Consider the following 16,620-nt stretch of genomic DNA (forward strand, 5'->3'; position numbering starts at 1 on the left):
ATGAGAAATTTGGATGATTTCTCCATGAGAGATTATAGGTGTTTCCATAGGCCTCACCCATGTAATTCACCTCTGCCATTGCAGGGTTCTCAGGATCATAAGCTTCTTCTTCAGAAGATGCTTCTTTAGTACTGTTGGATGCATTTTGCAATCCATTCAGACTCTGAGAAATCATGTTGACTTGCTGAGTCAACATTTTGTTCTGAGCCAATATGGCCTTCAGAGCATCAATTTCAAGAACTCTTCCTCTGAAGAATCCTATTACTCACAGGATTCCTCTCAGAGGTGTACATGAATTAGTTATTTGCAACCATGTCAATGAGTTCTTGAGCTTCTGCAGGTGTTTTCTTTAGGTGAATGGATCCACCTGCAGAATGGTCCAGTGACATCTTAGAGAACTCAGATAGACCATCATAGAATATATCCAAAAATGGTCCACTCTGAAAGCATGTAAGAAGGACACTTTTTGGTCAACTACTTGTATCTTTCCTAAGCTTCATAGAGGGATTCACCATCTTTTTGCTTGAAGGTCTGAACATCCACTTTAAGCTTGCTCAGCTTTTGAGGAGGAAAGAACTTGGCCAACAAGGCCGTAACTATCTTATCCCAAGAGTCCAAGCTATTTTTAGGTTATGAGTCCAACCATGTTCTAGCCTTGTCTCTTACAGCAAAAGGGAAAAGTATGAGCCTGTAGACTTCAGTTAAAAACTGATAGGGATCTTCTGATGGAAGTGGTGCGCGAAATTGTGAACAATACTTTTCACAAATCTCATAATCCCCGGACATGAACCCCAAAAACTTGGTGTTCAATACCATGGCATTACACAACTTCGCACAACTAACCAGCAAGTGCACTGGGTCGTCCAAGTAATAAACCTTACGCGAGTAAGGGTCGATCCCACGGAGATTGTTAGTATGAAGCAAGCTATGGTCATCTTGTAAATCTTAGTCAGGCAAACTCAAATGGATATGGTGATGAATGCATAAAAACATAAAGATAAAGATAGAGGTACTTATGTAATTCATTGGGGAACTTCAGATAAGCGCATGAAGATGCCTTCCCTTCCGTCTCTCTGCTTTCCTACTGTCTTCATCCAATCCTTCTTACTCCTTTCCATGACAAGCTTATGTAGGGTTTCACCGTTGTCAGTGGCTACCTCCCATCCTCTCAGTGAAAACGTTGCCTATGCTCTGTCACAGCATGGGTAATCATCTGTCGGTTCTCGGTCAGGCCGGAATAGAATCCATCGATTCTTTTGCGTCTGTCACTAACGCCCTGCCTGCTAGGAGTTTGAAGCACGTCACAGTCATTCAATCATTGAATCCTACTCAGAATACCACAGACAAGGTTAGACCTTCTGGATTCTCTTGAATGCCGCCATCAGTTCTAGCCTATACCACAAAGACTCTGATCTCACGGAATGGTTGGCTCGGTTGTCAGGCGAGCACTCGGTTGTCAGGCGATCAACCATGCATCGTGCAATCAGGAATCCAAGAGATATTCACCCAATCGAAAGTAGAACGGAGGTGGTTGTCAGTCACACGTTCATAGGTGAGAATGATGATGAGTGTCACGGATCATCACATTCATCAAGTTGAAGAACAAGTGATATCTTAGAACAAGAACAAGTGGAATTGAATGGAAGAACAATAGTAATTGCATTAATACTCGAGGTACAGCAGAGCTCCACACCTTAATCTATGGTGTGTAGAAGCTCCACCGTTGAAAATACATAAGAACAAGAGTGATCATTGGTTTCGGTCCCAGAGAGGGAACCAGAAGAACCAAGATGAAAATACAATAGTATAATGTCCTACTTATAGAAAACTAGTAGCCTAGGGTGTACAGAGATGAGTAAATGACATAAAAATCCACTTCTGGGCCCACTTGGTGTGTGCTTGGGCTGAGCAATGAAGCATTTTCGTGTAGAGACTCTTCTTGGAGTTAAACGCCAGCTTTTATGCCAGTTTGGGCGTTTAACTCCCATTTTGGTGCCAGTTCCGGCGTTTAACGCTGGAATTTCTGAGGGTGACTTTGAACGCCGGTTTGGGCCATCAAATCTTGGACAAAGTATAAACTATCATATATTGCTGGAAAGCCCAGGATGTCTACTTTCCAACGCCGTTGAGAGCGCGCCAATTGGGCTTCTGTAGCTCCAGAAAATCTACTTCGAGTGCAGGGAGGTCAGAATCCAACAGCATCTGCAGTCCTTTTTAGTCTCTAAATCAGATTTTTGCTCAGGTCCCTCAATTTCAGCCAGAAAATACCTGAAATCACAGAAAAACACACAAACTCATAGTAAAGTCCAGAAAAGTAAATTTTAACTAAAAACTAATAAAAATATACTAAAAACTAACTAGATCATACTAAAAATATCCTAAAAATAATGCCAAAAAGCGTACAAATTATCCGCTCATCACAACACCAAACTTAAATTGTTGCTTGTCCTCAAGCAATTGGAAATCAAACAAGATAAAAAGAAGAGAATATGCAATGAATTCCAAAAACATCTATGAAGATCAGTATCAATTAGATGAGCGGGGCTTTTAGCTTGTTGCCTCTGAATAGTTTTGGCATCTCACTCTATCCTTTGAAATTCAGAATGATTGGCTTCTTTAGGAACTTAGAATCCAGATAGTGTTATTGATTCTCCTAGTTAAGTATGATGATTCTTGAACATAGCTACTTATTGAGTCTTGGCTGTGGCCCAAAGCACTCTGTCTTCCAGTATTACCACCGGATACATACATGCCACAGACACATAATTGGGTGAACCTTTTCAGATTGTGACTCAGCTTTGCTAAAGTCCCCAACTAGAGGTGTCCAGGGTTCTTAAGCACACTCTTATTGCCTTGGATCACAACTTTATTTCTTTCTTTTTCTTTCTTTTCTCTTTCTTTTTTTTTTCGAAATTTTTTTTTCATAGCTTTTTCTTGCTTCAAGAATCATTTTTATGATTTTTCAGATCCTCAGTAACATGTCTCCTTTTTCATCATTCTTTCAAGAGCCAACATTCATGAACCACAAATTCAAGATACATATGCACTGTTTAAGCATACATTCAGAAAACAAAAATATTGCCACCACATCAAAATAATTAAACTGCTATAAAATTCAAAATTCATGCAATTCTTTCTTTTTCATTTAAGCACGTTTTTATTTAAGAGAGGTGATGGATTCATAGGACATTCATAACTTTAAGGCATAGACACTAAGAAACTAATAATCACAAGACACAAACATAGATAAACATAAGCATAGAATTCGAAAAACAGAAGAATAAAGAACAAGGAAATTAAAGAACGGGTCCACCTTAGTGATGGCGGCTCTTTCTTCCTCTTGAAGATCCTATGGAGTGCTTAAGCTTCTCAATGTCTCTTCCTTGTCTTTGTTGCTCCTCCCTCATGATTCTTTGATCTTCTCTAATTTCATGGAGGATGATGGAGTGTTCTTGATGCTCCACCCTTAGTTGTCCCATGTTGGAACTCAATTCTCCTAGGGAGGTGTTTAGTTGCTCCCAATAGTTTTGTGGAGGAAGGTGCATCCCTTGAGGTATCTCAGGGATCTCATAATGAGTGGGGTCTCTTGTGTGCTCCATCCTCTTCTTAGTGATGGGCTTGTCCTCATCAATGGGGATGTCTCCTTCTATGTCAACTCCAACTGAATAACAGAGGTGACAAATGAGATGAGGAAAGGCTAACCTTGCCAAGGTGGAGGACTTGTCCGCCACCTTATAGAGTTCTTGGGCTATAACCTCATGAACTTCTATTTCTTCTCCAATCATGATGCTATGGATCATGATAGCCCGGTCTATGGTAACTTCGGACCGGTTGCTAGTGGGAATGATTGAGCGTTGTATAAACTCTAACCATGCTCTAGCCACGGGTTTGAGGTCATGCCTTCTTAATTGAACCGGCTTCCCTCTTGAATCTCTCTTCCATTGGGCGCCCTCTTCACATATGGTTGTGAGGACTTGGTCCAACCTTTGATCAAAGTTGACCCTTCTATTGTAAGGATGCTCATCTCCTTGCATCATGGGCAAATTGAATGCCAACCTTACACTTTCCGGACTAAAATCCAAGTATTTCCCCCGAACCATAGTAAGATAATTCTTTGGATTCGGGTTCACACTTTGATCATGGTTCTTGGTGATCCATGCATTGGCATAGAACTCTTGAACCATCAAGATTCTGACTTGTTGAATGGGGTTGGTCAGAACTTCCCAACCTCTTCTTCGGATCTCATGTCGGATCTCCGGATATTCACCCTTTTTGAGTGAAAAAGGGACCTCGGGGATCACCTTCTTCAAGGCCACAACTTCATAGAAGTGGTCTTGATGCACCCTTGAGATGAATCTTTCTATCTCCCATGACTCGGAGGTGGAAGCTTTTGCCTTCCCTTTCCTCTTTCTAGAGGTTTCTCCGGCCTTGGATACCATAAATGGTTATGGAAAAACAAAAAGCAATGCTTTTACCACACCAAACTTAAAATGGTTGCTCGTCCTCGAGCAAAAGAAGAAAGAAGAGAGTAGAAGAAGAAGAAATGAGGAAGAAGGTGATGGCTTTGTGTTCGGCCAAAAGGTAGAAGAAGTGGTGTTTAGGGTGTGTGAAAATGAAGGAGTGATGGAGGGTATATATAGGAGAAGGGGAAGGGTAGGGTTCGGCCACTTAAGGGTGGGTTTGGGTGGGAAAGTGGTTTGAATTTGAATGGTGAGGTAGGTGGGGTTTTATGAAGGATGGATGTGAGTGGTGAAGAGAAAGATGGGATTTGATAGGTGAAGGGTTTTTGGGGAAGAGGTGTTGAGGTGATTGGTGAAGGGGTGAAGAGAGAGAGAGGGTGGTAGGGTAGGTGGGGATCCTGTGGGGTCCACAGATCCTGAGGTGTCAAGGAAAAGTCATCCCTGCACCAAATGGCAAACAAAATCACGTTTTTAGCCATTTCTGGCGTTAAACGCCGGGCTGGTGCCCATTTCTGGCGTTTAACGGCAGCTTCTTGCCCCTTTCTGGCGTTTAACGCCAGTCTGGTGCCCCTTTCTAGCGTTAAACGCCCAGAATGGTGCCAGACTGGGCGTTAAACGCCCAACAGCTAACCTCACTGGCGTTTAAACGCCAGTGGGTGCGTCCTCCAGGGTGTGCTATTTTTCTTCCTGTTTTTCATTCTGTTTTTGCTTTTTTCATTGATTTTGTGACTTCTCATGATCATCAACCTACAAAAAAGAGAAAATAACAAAATAAAATAGATAAAATATAACATTGGGTTGCCTCCCAACAAGCGCTTCTTTAATGTCAATAGCTTGACAGAGGACTCTCATGGAGTCTCACAGATATTCAGAGCTATGTTGGAACCTCCCAACACCAAACTTAGAGTTTGAATGTGGGGGTTCAACACCAAACTTAGAGTTTGGTTGTGGCCTCCCAACACCAAACTTAGAGTTTGACTGTGGGGGCTCTGTTTGGCTCTGCTTTGAGAGAAGCTCTTCATGCTTCCTCTCCATGATGACAGAGGGATATCCTTGAGCCTTAAACACCAAGGATTCTTCATTCACTTGAATGATCAACTCTCCTCTATCAATATCAATCACAGCCCTTGCTGTGGCTAGGAAGGGTCTGCCAAGGATGATGGATTCATCCATGCACTTCCCAGTCTCTAGGACTATGAAGTCAGTAGGGATGTAATGGTCTTCAACTTTAACCAGAACATCCTCTACAAGTCCATGGGCTTGTTTTCTTGAGTTGTCTGCCATCTCTAGTGAGATTTTTGCAGCTTGTACCTCAGAGATCCCTAACTTCTCCATTACAGAGAGATGCATGAGGTTTACACTTGACCCTAAGTCACACAAGGCCTTCTTGAAGGTCATGGTGCCTATGGTACAAGGTATTGAAAACTTCCCAGGATCCTGTCTCTTTTGAGGCAGTTTCTGCCTAGACAAGTCATCCAGTTCCTTGCTGAGCAAAGGGGATTCATCCTCCCAAGTCTCATTTCCAAACAACTTGTCATTCAGCTTCATGATTGCTCCAAGGTATTTAGCAACTTGCTCTTCAGTGACATACTCATCCTCTTCAGAGGAAGAATACTCATCAGAGCTCATGAATGGCAGAAGTAAGTCCAATGGAATCTTTATGGTCTCAGTTTGAGCCTCAGATTCCCATGATTCCTCATTGGGGAACTCATTGGAGGTCAGTGGACGTCCAGTGAGGCCTTCCTCAGTGTCGTTCACTGCCTCTTCTTCCTCCCAAAATTCGGCCATGTTGATGGCCTTGCACTCTCCTTTTGGATTTTCTTCTGTATTGCTTGGGAGAGTACTAGGAGGGAGTTCAGTAATTTTCTTGCTCAGCTGACCCACTTGTCCTTCCAAGTTTCTAATGGAAGACCTAGTTTCAGTCATGAAACTTTGAGTGGTTTTGATTAGATCAGAGACCATGGTTGCTAAGTCAGAGTTTTTCTGCTTAGAACTCTCTGTCTGTTGCTGAGAAGATGATGGAAAAGGCTTGCTATTGCTAAACCTGTTTCTTCCACCATTATTGTTGTTGAAACCTTATTGAGGTCTCTGTTGATCCTTCCATGAAAAATTTGGATGATTTCTCCATAAAGGATTATAGGTGTTTCCATAGGATTCTCCCATGTAATTCACCTCTTCCAATGAAGGGTTCTCAGGATCATAAGCTTCTTCCTCAGATGAAGCTTCCTTAGTACTGTTTGGTGCATTTTGTATTCCAGACAGACTTTGAGAAATCATATTGACTTGTTGGGTCAATATTTTATTCTGAGCCAAAATGGCATTCAGAGTGTCAATCTCAAGAACTCCTTTCTTCTGACTAGTCCCATTGTTCACAGGATTTCTTTCAGAAGTGTACATGAATTGGTTATTTGAAACCATTTCAATCAGTTCTTGAGCTTCAGTAGGCGTCTTCTTCAGATGAAGAGATCCTCCAGCAGAGCTATCCAAAGACATCTTGGACAGTTCATAGAGATCATCATAGAAAATACCTATGATACTCCATTCAGAAAGCATGTCAGAGGGACACTTTCTGATTAATTGTTTGTATCTTTCCCAAGCTTCATAGAGGGATTCTCCTTCCTTCTGTCTGAAGGTTTGGACTTCCACTCTAAGCTTACTCAATTTTTGAGGTGGAAAGAACTTTGCCAAGAAGGCATTGACTAGCTTTTCCCAAGAGTCCAGGCTTTCTTTAGGTTGTGAGTCCAACCATGTCCTAGCTCTGTCTCTTACAGCAAAAAGGGAATAGCATAAGTCTGTAGACCTCAGGGTCAACCCCATTAGTCTTGACAGTGTCACAGATTTGCAAAAACTCAGCTAAGAACTGATGAGGATCTTCCAATGGAAGTCCATGGAACTTGCAATTCTGTTGCATTAGATAAACTAATTGAGGCTTAAGCTCAAAGTTGTTTGCTCCAATGGCAGGGATAGAGATGCTTCTCCCATAGAAGTCGGGAGTAGGTGCAGTAAAGTCACCCAGCACCTTCCTTGCATTGTTGGCATTGTTGTTTTCGGCTGCCATGTGTTCTTCTTCTTTGAAGAATTCGGTCAGGTCCTCTAAAGAGAGTTGTGCTTTGGCTTCTCTTAGCTTTCTCTTCAAGGTCCTTTCAGGTTCAGGATCAGCCTCAACAAGAATGCCTTTGTCTTTGCTCCTGCTCATAAGAAAGAGAAGGGAACAAGCAAATGTGGAATCCTCTATGTCACAGTATAGAGATTCCTTGAAGTGTCAGAGGAAAAGAAAAGTAGAAGACAGAAGTAGAAAATTCGAACTTGTCAAAGAAGATGGAGTTCGAATTTTGCATTAAGGAATAGTGTTAGTCCATAAATAGAAGGATGTGAGAAGAAGGGAAGTGATTTTCGAAAATTAAGTAAAAATTTTGAAAACATTTTTGAAAAACATTACTTAATTTTCGAAAATGAAAGTGGGAAAGAAATAAAATGATTTTTTTGAAAAAGATTTTGAAATCAGAAATCAAGAAGATTTGATTGAAAAGTATTTTGAAAAAGATGTGGTTAAGAAGATATGATTGGTTTTAAAAAGATGTGATTGAGAAGATATGATTTGAAAAACATTTTGAAAAGATTTGATTTTGAAAATTAAAAACTTGACTAACAAGAAAAGATATGATTCAAACATTAAACCTTTCTCAACAGAAAAGGCAACACACTTGAAATGTTGAATCAAATCATTAATTGATAGTAAGTATCCTTGAAAAAGGAAAGAAATTGATTTTGAAAACATATGATTGAAAAGATATGATTTGAAAAAGATTTGATTTTGACAAACTTTGAAAACTTGAAAAAAAAAATTGATTTGAAAACAAAATCTTCCCCCTTTAGCCATCCTCGCGTTAAACGCCCAGAATGGTGCACATTCTGGCGTTTAACGCCCAAAACTATACCCTTTTGGGCGTTAAACGCCCAACCAGGTACCCTGGCTAGCGTTTAAACGCCAATCTGTCCTTCTTCACTGGGCGTTTTGAACGCCCAGCTTTTTCTGTGTAATTCCTCTGCTGTATGTTCTGAATCTTCAATTCTCTGTATTATTGACTTGAAAAGACACAAATTAAAAATATTTTTGGATTTTTAATAATAAGGATAAATCAAAATGCAACAAGAATTAAATAACAATGCATGCAAGACACCAAACTTAGCAGTTTGTATACTACTGACACTAACAAAATGAAAATGCATATGAGACACACAAAACACTCGAGTCAATTGAATTCAAAGATCAGAGCACGAAAATTATCAAGAGTTACTTGAAAATCCTTAAGACACATGAATGAATGCATGCAATTGACACCAAACTTAAGATGAGACACTAGACTCAGACAAGAAATTTTTGGATTTTATGATTTTTAAATTTTTTTGTGTTTTTCAAAAATTAAGTGGAAAAAGATATCAAAATTCTTAATGAGAATTCCAAGAATCAGTGCAATGCTAGTCTAAGACTCCGGTCCAGGAATTAGACATGGCTTCACAGCCAGCCAAGCTTTCAAAGAAAGCTTCGGTCCAAAACACTAGACATGGCCAATGGCCAGCCAAGCCTTAGCAGATCACTGCTCCAAAAGCAAGATTGATAAAAATCAACAAGCTCTTGTGATGATAAGTTGAAACCTCGGTCCAATGAGATTAGACATGGCTTCTCAGCCAGCCAGACTTCAACAAATCATCATGAAACTCTAGAATTCTTCTTCAAGAATTTCGAAAAAAAATACCTAATCTAAGCAACAAGATGAACCTTCAGTTGTCCAAACTGAACATTCCCCGGCAACGGCGCCAAAAACTTGGTGCTGTTGCCGGATCTTGCCACTGATGTTACCGGACCAAAAGCTTGCTCAAAACTTGAACAATCCCCGGCAACGGCGCCAAAAACTTGGTGCGCGAAATTGTGAACAATACTTTTCACAACTCTCATAATCCCCGGACATGAACCCCAAAAACTTGGTGTCCAATACCATGGCATTACACAACTTCACACAACTAACCAGCAAGTGCACTGGGTCGTCCAAGTAATAAACCTTACGCGAGTAAGTGTCGATCCCACGGAGATTGTTAGTATGAAGCAAGCTATGGTCATCTTGTAAATCTTAGTCAGGCAAACTCAAATGGATATGGTGATGAACGCATAAAAACATAAAGATAAAGATAGAGGTACTTATGTAATTCATTGGTAGGAACTTCAGATAAGCGCATGAAGATGCCTTCCCTTCCGTCTCTCTGCTTTCCTACTGTCTTCATCCAATCCTTCTTACTCCTTTCCATGGCAAGCTTATGTAGGGTTTCACCGTTGTCAGTGGCTACCTCCCATCCTCTCAGTGAAAACGTTGCCTATGCTCTGTCACAGCATGGGTAATCATCTGTCGGTTCTCGGTCAGGCCGGAATAGAATCCATCGATTCTTTTGCGTCTGTCACTAACGCCCTGCCTGCTAGGAGTTTGAAGCACGTCACAGTCATTCAATCATTGAATCCTACTCAGAATACCACAGACAAGGTTAGACCTTCCGGATTCTCTTGAATGCCGCCATCAGTTCTAGCCTATACCACAAAGACTCTGATCTCACGGAATGGTTGGCTCGGTTGTCAGGCGAGCACTCGGTTGTCAGGCGATCAACCATGCATCGTGCAATCAGGAATCCAAGAGATATTCACCCAATCGAAAGTAGAACGGAGGTGGTTGTCAGTCACACGTTCATAGGTGAGAATGATGATGAGTGTCACGGATCATCACATTCATCAAGTTGAAGAACAAGTGATATCTTAGAACAAGAACAAGTGGAATTGAATGGAAGAACAATAGTAATTGCATTAATACTCGAGGTACAGCAGAGCTCCACACCTTAATCTATGGTGTGTAGAAGCTCCACCGTTGAAAATACATAAGAACAAGAGTGATCATTGGTTTCGGTCCCAGAGAGGGAACCAGAAGAACCAAGATGAAAATACAATAGTATAATGTCCTACTTATAGAAAACTAGTAGCCTAGGGTGTACAGAGATGAGTAAATGACATAAAAATCCACTTCTGGGCCCACTTGGTGTGTGCTTGGGCTGAGCAATGAAGCATTTTCGTGTAGAGACTCTTCTTGGAGTTAAACGCCAGCTTTTATGCCAGTTTGGGCGTTTAACTCCCATTTTGGTGCCAGTTCCGGCGTTTAACGCTGGAATTTCTGAGGGTGACTTTGAACGCCAGTTTGGGCCATCAAATCTTGGACAAAGTATGGACTATCATATATTGCTGGAAAGCCCAGGATGTCTACTTTCCAACGCCGTTGAGAGCGCGCCAATTGAGCTTCTGTAGCTCCAGAAAATCCACTTCGAGTGTAGGGAGGTCAGAATCCAACAGCATCTGCAGTCCTTTTTAGTCTCTGAATCAGATTTTTGCTCAAGTCCCTCAATTTCAGCCAGAAAATACCTGAAATCACAGAAAAACACACAAACTCATAGTAAAGTCCAGAAAAGTGAATTTTAACTAAAAACTAATAAAAATATACTAAAAACTAACTAGATCATACTAAAAACATACTAAAAACAATGCCAAAAAGCGTACAAATTATCCGCTCATCAGGAAGTCCATGAAACTTGTAGTTCTGTGGCATTAGAGCAACTAGTTGAGGCTTCAGCTCAAAATTGTTTGCTCCAATGGCAGGGATTGCGATGCTTCTTCCATAAAAATTGGAAGTAAGTGTAGTATAATCACCAAGCATCCTCCTTGCATTATTATTGGGTTCGGCCATGTCTCCTTCTTTTTCGAGATTCTCTGTAAGGTTTTCTCTGAATTGTTGTGCTTTAGCTTCTCTTAGCTTCTTCTTCAGAGTCCTTTCAGGTTCAGGATATGCTTCAACAAGAATGTCCTTGTCCTTAAAGAAGAGAACAGAAAAGGAAGAGAAATCCTCTATGTCACAATATAGAGATTCCTTTATGTGAGTAGAAGAAGAAAAGAATAGAAGAAGGATGAGAAAAATTCGAACACAGAGGAGAAGAGAGGGTTCAAATTTTTAGATGAAGAGAAGAGTTAGTAAATGAATAAATAAATAGAAGGAGGTGAGACAGAAGAGTTTTCGAAAATTGTTTTTGAAAAATGGTTAGTGATTTTCAAAAATTAAGAGAAGAAATAAAATTAAAATTAAAATTTGAAACAATTAGTTAATTGGAAAGAATTTTGAAAAAGAGGATGGTGATTTTCGAAAATTAGAGAGAGAAAATTAGTTAGGTGGTTTTGAAAAAGATAAAAATTAGTAAAACAAACAAAAAGTCAATTAGTTAGTTGAAAAAAAATTTGAAAATCAATTTTGAAAAGATAAGAAGTTAGAAAAGATTTTGAAATTGATTTTGAAAAAAAGATATGATTGAAAAGATATGGTTGAGATTTGTTTTGAAAAAGATTTGATTTTTAAAATTAAAATTGATTACTTGACTAACAAGAAACTAAAAGATATAATTCTAGAATTTAAAGATTGAACCTTTCTTAACAAGAAAGTAACAAACTTCAAATTTTTGAATCAATCACATTAATTGTTAGTAGAGTTTTCAAAAATTATGAAATAAAATTAAGAAAAAGATTTTGAAAATCAATTTTTAAAAATTTCGAAAAATAGTAAGAAAAATGAAAAAGATTTGATTTTTGAAAAAGTTTTGAAAAGATAAGATTTTTAAAATTGAAATCTTGACCTGACTAACAAGAAACAACTTATTTTAAATTTTTTTTACTTAAGTCAACCCAAAGATTTCGAAATTTATGAGTGAAATAAGGAAAAGATATTTTTTTGATTTTTTTGAATTTTTAATGAGGAGAGAGAAAAACACAAATATGACCCAAAACATGAAAATTTTGGATCAAAACCAATGATGCATGCAAGAACACTATGAATGTCAAGATGAACACCAAGAACACTTTGAAGATGAAAATGAAAATCAAGACTTATTTTTGAAAATTTTCAAGAAAAGAAAAACATGCAAGACACCAAACTTAGAACTTTTTAATGTTTAGACTCTAAGAATTCAAAAATGCATATGAAAAACAACAAAAGACACAAAACAAGAAAATATGAAGATCAAACAAGAAGACTTATCAAGAACAACTTGAAGATCATGAAGAACACCATGCATGAATTTTTTAAAAAAATGCATAAAATTTTAAAAACATGCAATTGACAGCAAACTTAAGAATTAACTCAAGACTCAAACAAGAAACACAAATATTTTTGGTTTTTATGATTTTATTAATGAAATTTTTTTGGATTTTTTTTTTCGAAAATTACTTTTTGGAAAAAACGAAAACAAAGAAAAATTTTGGAAGATTTTTGAAAACTTTTTGAAAAGAAAATTACCTAATCTGAGCAACAAGATGAACCATCAGTTGTCCAAACTCAAACAAACCCCGGCAACGGTGCCAAAAACTTGATAGGCAAAATTGTGACTTATAATTTTCACAACTCGAACAATTCCTAGTAATGGCTCCAAAAACTTGGTGCACAATACTATGGTTCACATACATTCTTCACAACTTCGCACAACTAACCAGCAAGTGCACTGGGTCCTCCAAGTAATAAACCTTACGTGAGTAAGGGTCGATCCCACGGAGACTGTTGGTATGAAGCAAGCTATGGTCATCTTGTAAATCTCAATCAGGAGGATTTTAATGGTTATAATTGTTTTCGAATATAAAAATAAATACAGCATAAAATAGTGATAGAGATACTTATGTACTTCATTGGTAGGAATTTCAGATAAGCGCATGAAGATACTGTGTTCCTTCTGAATCTCTGCTTTCCTACTGCTTTCATCCAATCATTCTTACTCTTTTCCATGGCAAGCTGTATGTTGGGGGATCACCGTTGTCAATGGCTACCGTCCATCCTCTCAGTGAAAATGGTCCAGGTGTGCTGTCACTACACAGCTAATCATCTGTCGGTTCTCGATCATGTTGAATAGAATCCAGTGATTCTTTTGCGTCTGTCACTACGCCCAACACTCGCGAGTTTGAAGCTCATCACAGTCATCCCATCTCAGATCCTACTCGGAATACCACAGAAAGGTTTAGACTTTCCGGATCTTAGGAATGGCTGCCAATAATTCTAGCTTATACCACGAAGACTCCGATCTTTCGGAATGGAGGCTAAGAGATACGCGCTCAATCTAAGGTAGAACGGAAGTGGTTGTCAAGCACGCGTTCATAGGTGAGAATGATGATGAGTTTCATGGATCATCATATTCATCATGTTGAAGTGTAGCGAATATCTTAGAATAAGAATAAGCTGAATTGAATAGAAGAATAATAGTAATTGCATTAATACTCGAGGAACAGCAGAGCTCCACACCTTAATCTATGGTGTGTAGAAACTCCACCGTTGAAAATACATAAGTGATAAAGGTCCAGGCATGGCCGTGAGGCCAGCCTCCCCATAATGTGATCAAAGGATCAAAAGATAATCCAAAGATTCTTCAAAAGATTCAAATACAATAGTAAAACGTCCTATTTATACTAGACTAGTTACTAGGGTTTACAGAAATAAGTCTTAGTGCAGAAATCCACTTCCGGGGCCCACTTTGGTGTGTGCTTGGACTGAGCTTGAGCTTTACACGTGCAGAGGCTTCTCTTGGGGTTAAACGCCAAGTTGTAACATGTTTTTGGCGTTTAACTCTAGTTTGTGACGTGTTTCTGGCGTTTTACTCTAGAATGTAGCATACAACTGGCGTTGAATGCCAGTTTGCGTCATCTAAACTCAAATAAAGTATAGATTATTATATATTTTTGGAAAGCCCTGGATATCTACTTTCCAACTCAATTGAGAGTGCGCCATTTGGAGTTGTGTAGCTCCAGAAAATCTATCTTGAGTGCAGGGAGGTCAGAATCCAACAACATCAGCAGTCCTTTGTCAGCCTCCTATCAGATTTTTGCTCAGGTCCCTCAATTTCAGCCAGAAAATACTTGAAATCACAGAAAAAACACACAAACTCATAGTAAAGTCTAGAAATGTGAATTTTGCATAAAAACTAATAAAAACATCCCTAAAAGTAGCTAGATCCTACTAAAAACTACCTAAAAATAATGCCAAAAAGCGTATAAATTATCCGCTCATCAGAGTCTATATTTCTTGCAACATGGAATTGTTCGCCAAACGTCTTGCATTAGCACACCACAACAAAACGGAAGAGTGGAGAGAAAACACAGACACATTCTTAATGTGGCTCGGTCATTGCGATTTCAAGGAGGACTACCCATTCGCTTTTGGGGTGAGTGCGTACTAACTGCTGGACATTTGATCAATTTAACACCTTCGTCGGTTCTTTAAGGAAAGACACCATATGAAATGGTGCATGAAAAGCCACCAAGTTATGATCATCTGCGGGTTTTTGGATCTTTCTGTTATGCATACAACCAACTCACCAAGGGCAACAAATTTGATAGTAGAAGTCGTAAGTGTATTTTTGTTGGATATCCTCTTGGGAAAAAAGGATGGAGATTGTATGATTTAGAAAGAAATGTTTTCTTCGTGTCTTGCGATGTAAAATTCATGGAAGATACATTCCCCTTTACTTCCCTATGTAATTTGAAAACATCCAGTGGTCCTGTCCAGAGTATTGAGCCCAATGCATGTGATGACCCACTACTTGGGCCTAACCTGCACGATGCCTCCACTTTTGAAGAGAGAGGGGGTTCCTCCTTGAACCAAGATGAACAAGACGCACACAGTCCTGCTATAGCCGACGATAACCGCACTGTTGTTGCCTTGCCCTTGCGCGACACAACGCCCAACCCTCCTTCCTCCTCTAATGGCAACACATCTTCCTCCACGGTCAATCCAAAACCTTCTGAAGTTTTATTGGGTAGAGGCCATCGAGTGAAACAACCCTCTGTACGTCTTCGCGAGTATATCACCAACACCGTCTGTGTTACTAGCCCATCGATCTGCTACTCTCCCCAATCGCATCTCTCAGGTACGTCCTATCCACTCAGTAATTATGTATCGTGTGCAAATTTCTCTGCTACCCACCGTGCCTTCCTTGCGGCATTGGGCGATGAACAGGAGCTCAGGTACTTTAATGAGGCATTTTGCGATGTTCGTTGGAGAGGAGCCATGGCTGATGAAATTAAAGCCCTTCAAGAGAATGGCACTTGGGATATCACCACCCTGCCTCCTGGTAAGAAAGCCCTTGGGTGCAAGTGGATTTACCGTATTAAATATCACTCGGATGGGAGTGTTGAACGGTTCAAAGCACGTTTGGTCATCTTGGGAAATCATCAAGTTGAAGGGATGGATTTCAATGAAACTTTTGCACCAGTGGTGAAAATGGTTTCTATTCGCACTGTTCTCGCTGTCGCTGCTGCTAATGATTGGGAACTTCACCAGATGGATGTCCACAATGCCTTTTTACATGGTGACCTTGAGGAGGAGGTTTACATGAAGTTACTGCCTGGATTTCTTGTACAAAACAATGAGATGGTGTGCAAGCTCCGTAAATCTCTCTACGGATTACTTCAAGCTCCCCGTTGTTGGTTTGCCAAACTCTCCACTGCCCTTTTCCAATATAGTTTTTAGCAATCATCTGCAGATCATTCACTGTTTGTTCTTCAACAGGCTCAGGCTCAGCTTGTGGTGCTCGTATATGCTGATGATCTTATCATAGCTGTTAATAATTCTAGTTATTCATCAGTTTAAAAAGTACCTTAATCATTGCTTTCACATGAAAGATCTAGGAAAGCTCAAATATTTCCTTGGAGTGGAAGTTGCTCGATCTCCTATGAGAATCTTCCTTAACCAACGGAAATATGCTTTAGATATTATTATGGAAACTGGGTTGCTTGGTTCACAACCGTCCTCCACTCCTCTAGAAGAAAATCATCGTCTTGCTTTGGCGGATGGGCCGCTGCTTCTTGATCCTGGTCGCTATCGCCGCTTAATTGGGCGCCTCATTTATTTGTGTTTCACTCGCCCCGAGCTGTCTTACAATGTGCATGTTTTGTCTCAGTTCATGCAGCAGCCCAAAGAAGAGCATTGGCAAGCAGCCTTGCGCATGGTTCATTATCTCAAAGGGCAACCCGGTCAAGAAATTCTATCACAATGAGGTAGCAATCTTACCTTAACAGGCTAGTGCGATTCTGATTGGGCAAGCTGCC

The 16,620-nt window shown here is 39.8% G+C and overlaps 1 non-coding gene across 1 annotated transcript; it reads left to right on the plus strand.

Moving 5' to 3' along the window:
* Positions 1–444: 444 nt before the first annotated feature.
* Positions 445–552, plus strand: LOC112704726 (small nucleolar RNA R71). The gene has a single exon (XR_003155336.1). It is a non-coding gene; the product is annotated as a small nucleolar RNA R71 (small nucleolar RNA).
* The last annotated feature ends 16,068 nt before the right edge of the window (positions 553–16,620 follow it).

The sequence above is a fragment of the Arachis hypogaea genome, chromosome 7 (assembly GCF_003086295.3).
Source record: "Arachis hypogaea cultivar Tifrunner chromosome 7, arahy.Tifrunner.gnm2.J5K5, whole genome shotgun sequence".
Lineage (NCBI taxonomy): Eukaryota > Viridiplantae > Streptophyta > Magnoliopsida > Fabales > Fabaceae > Arachis > Arachis hypogaea.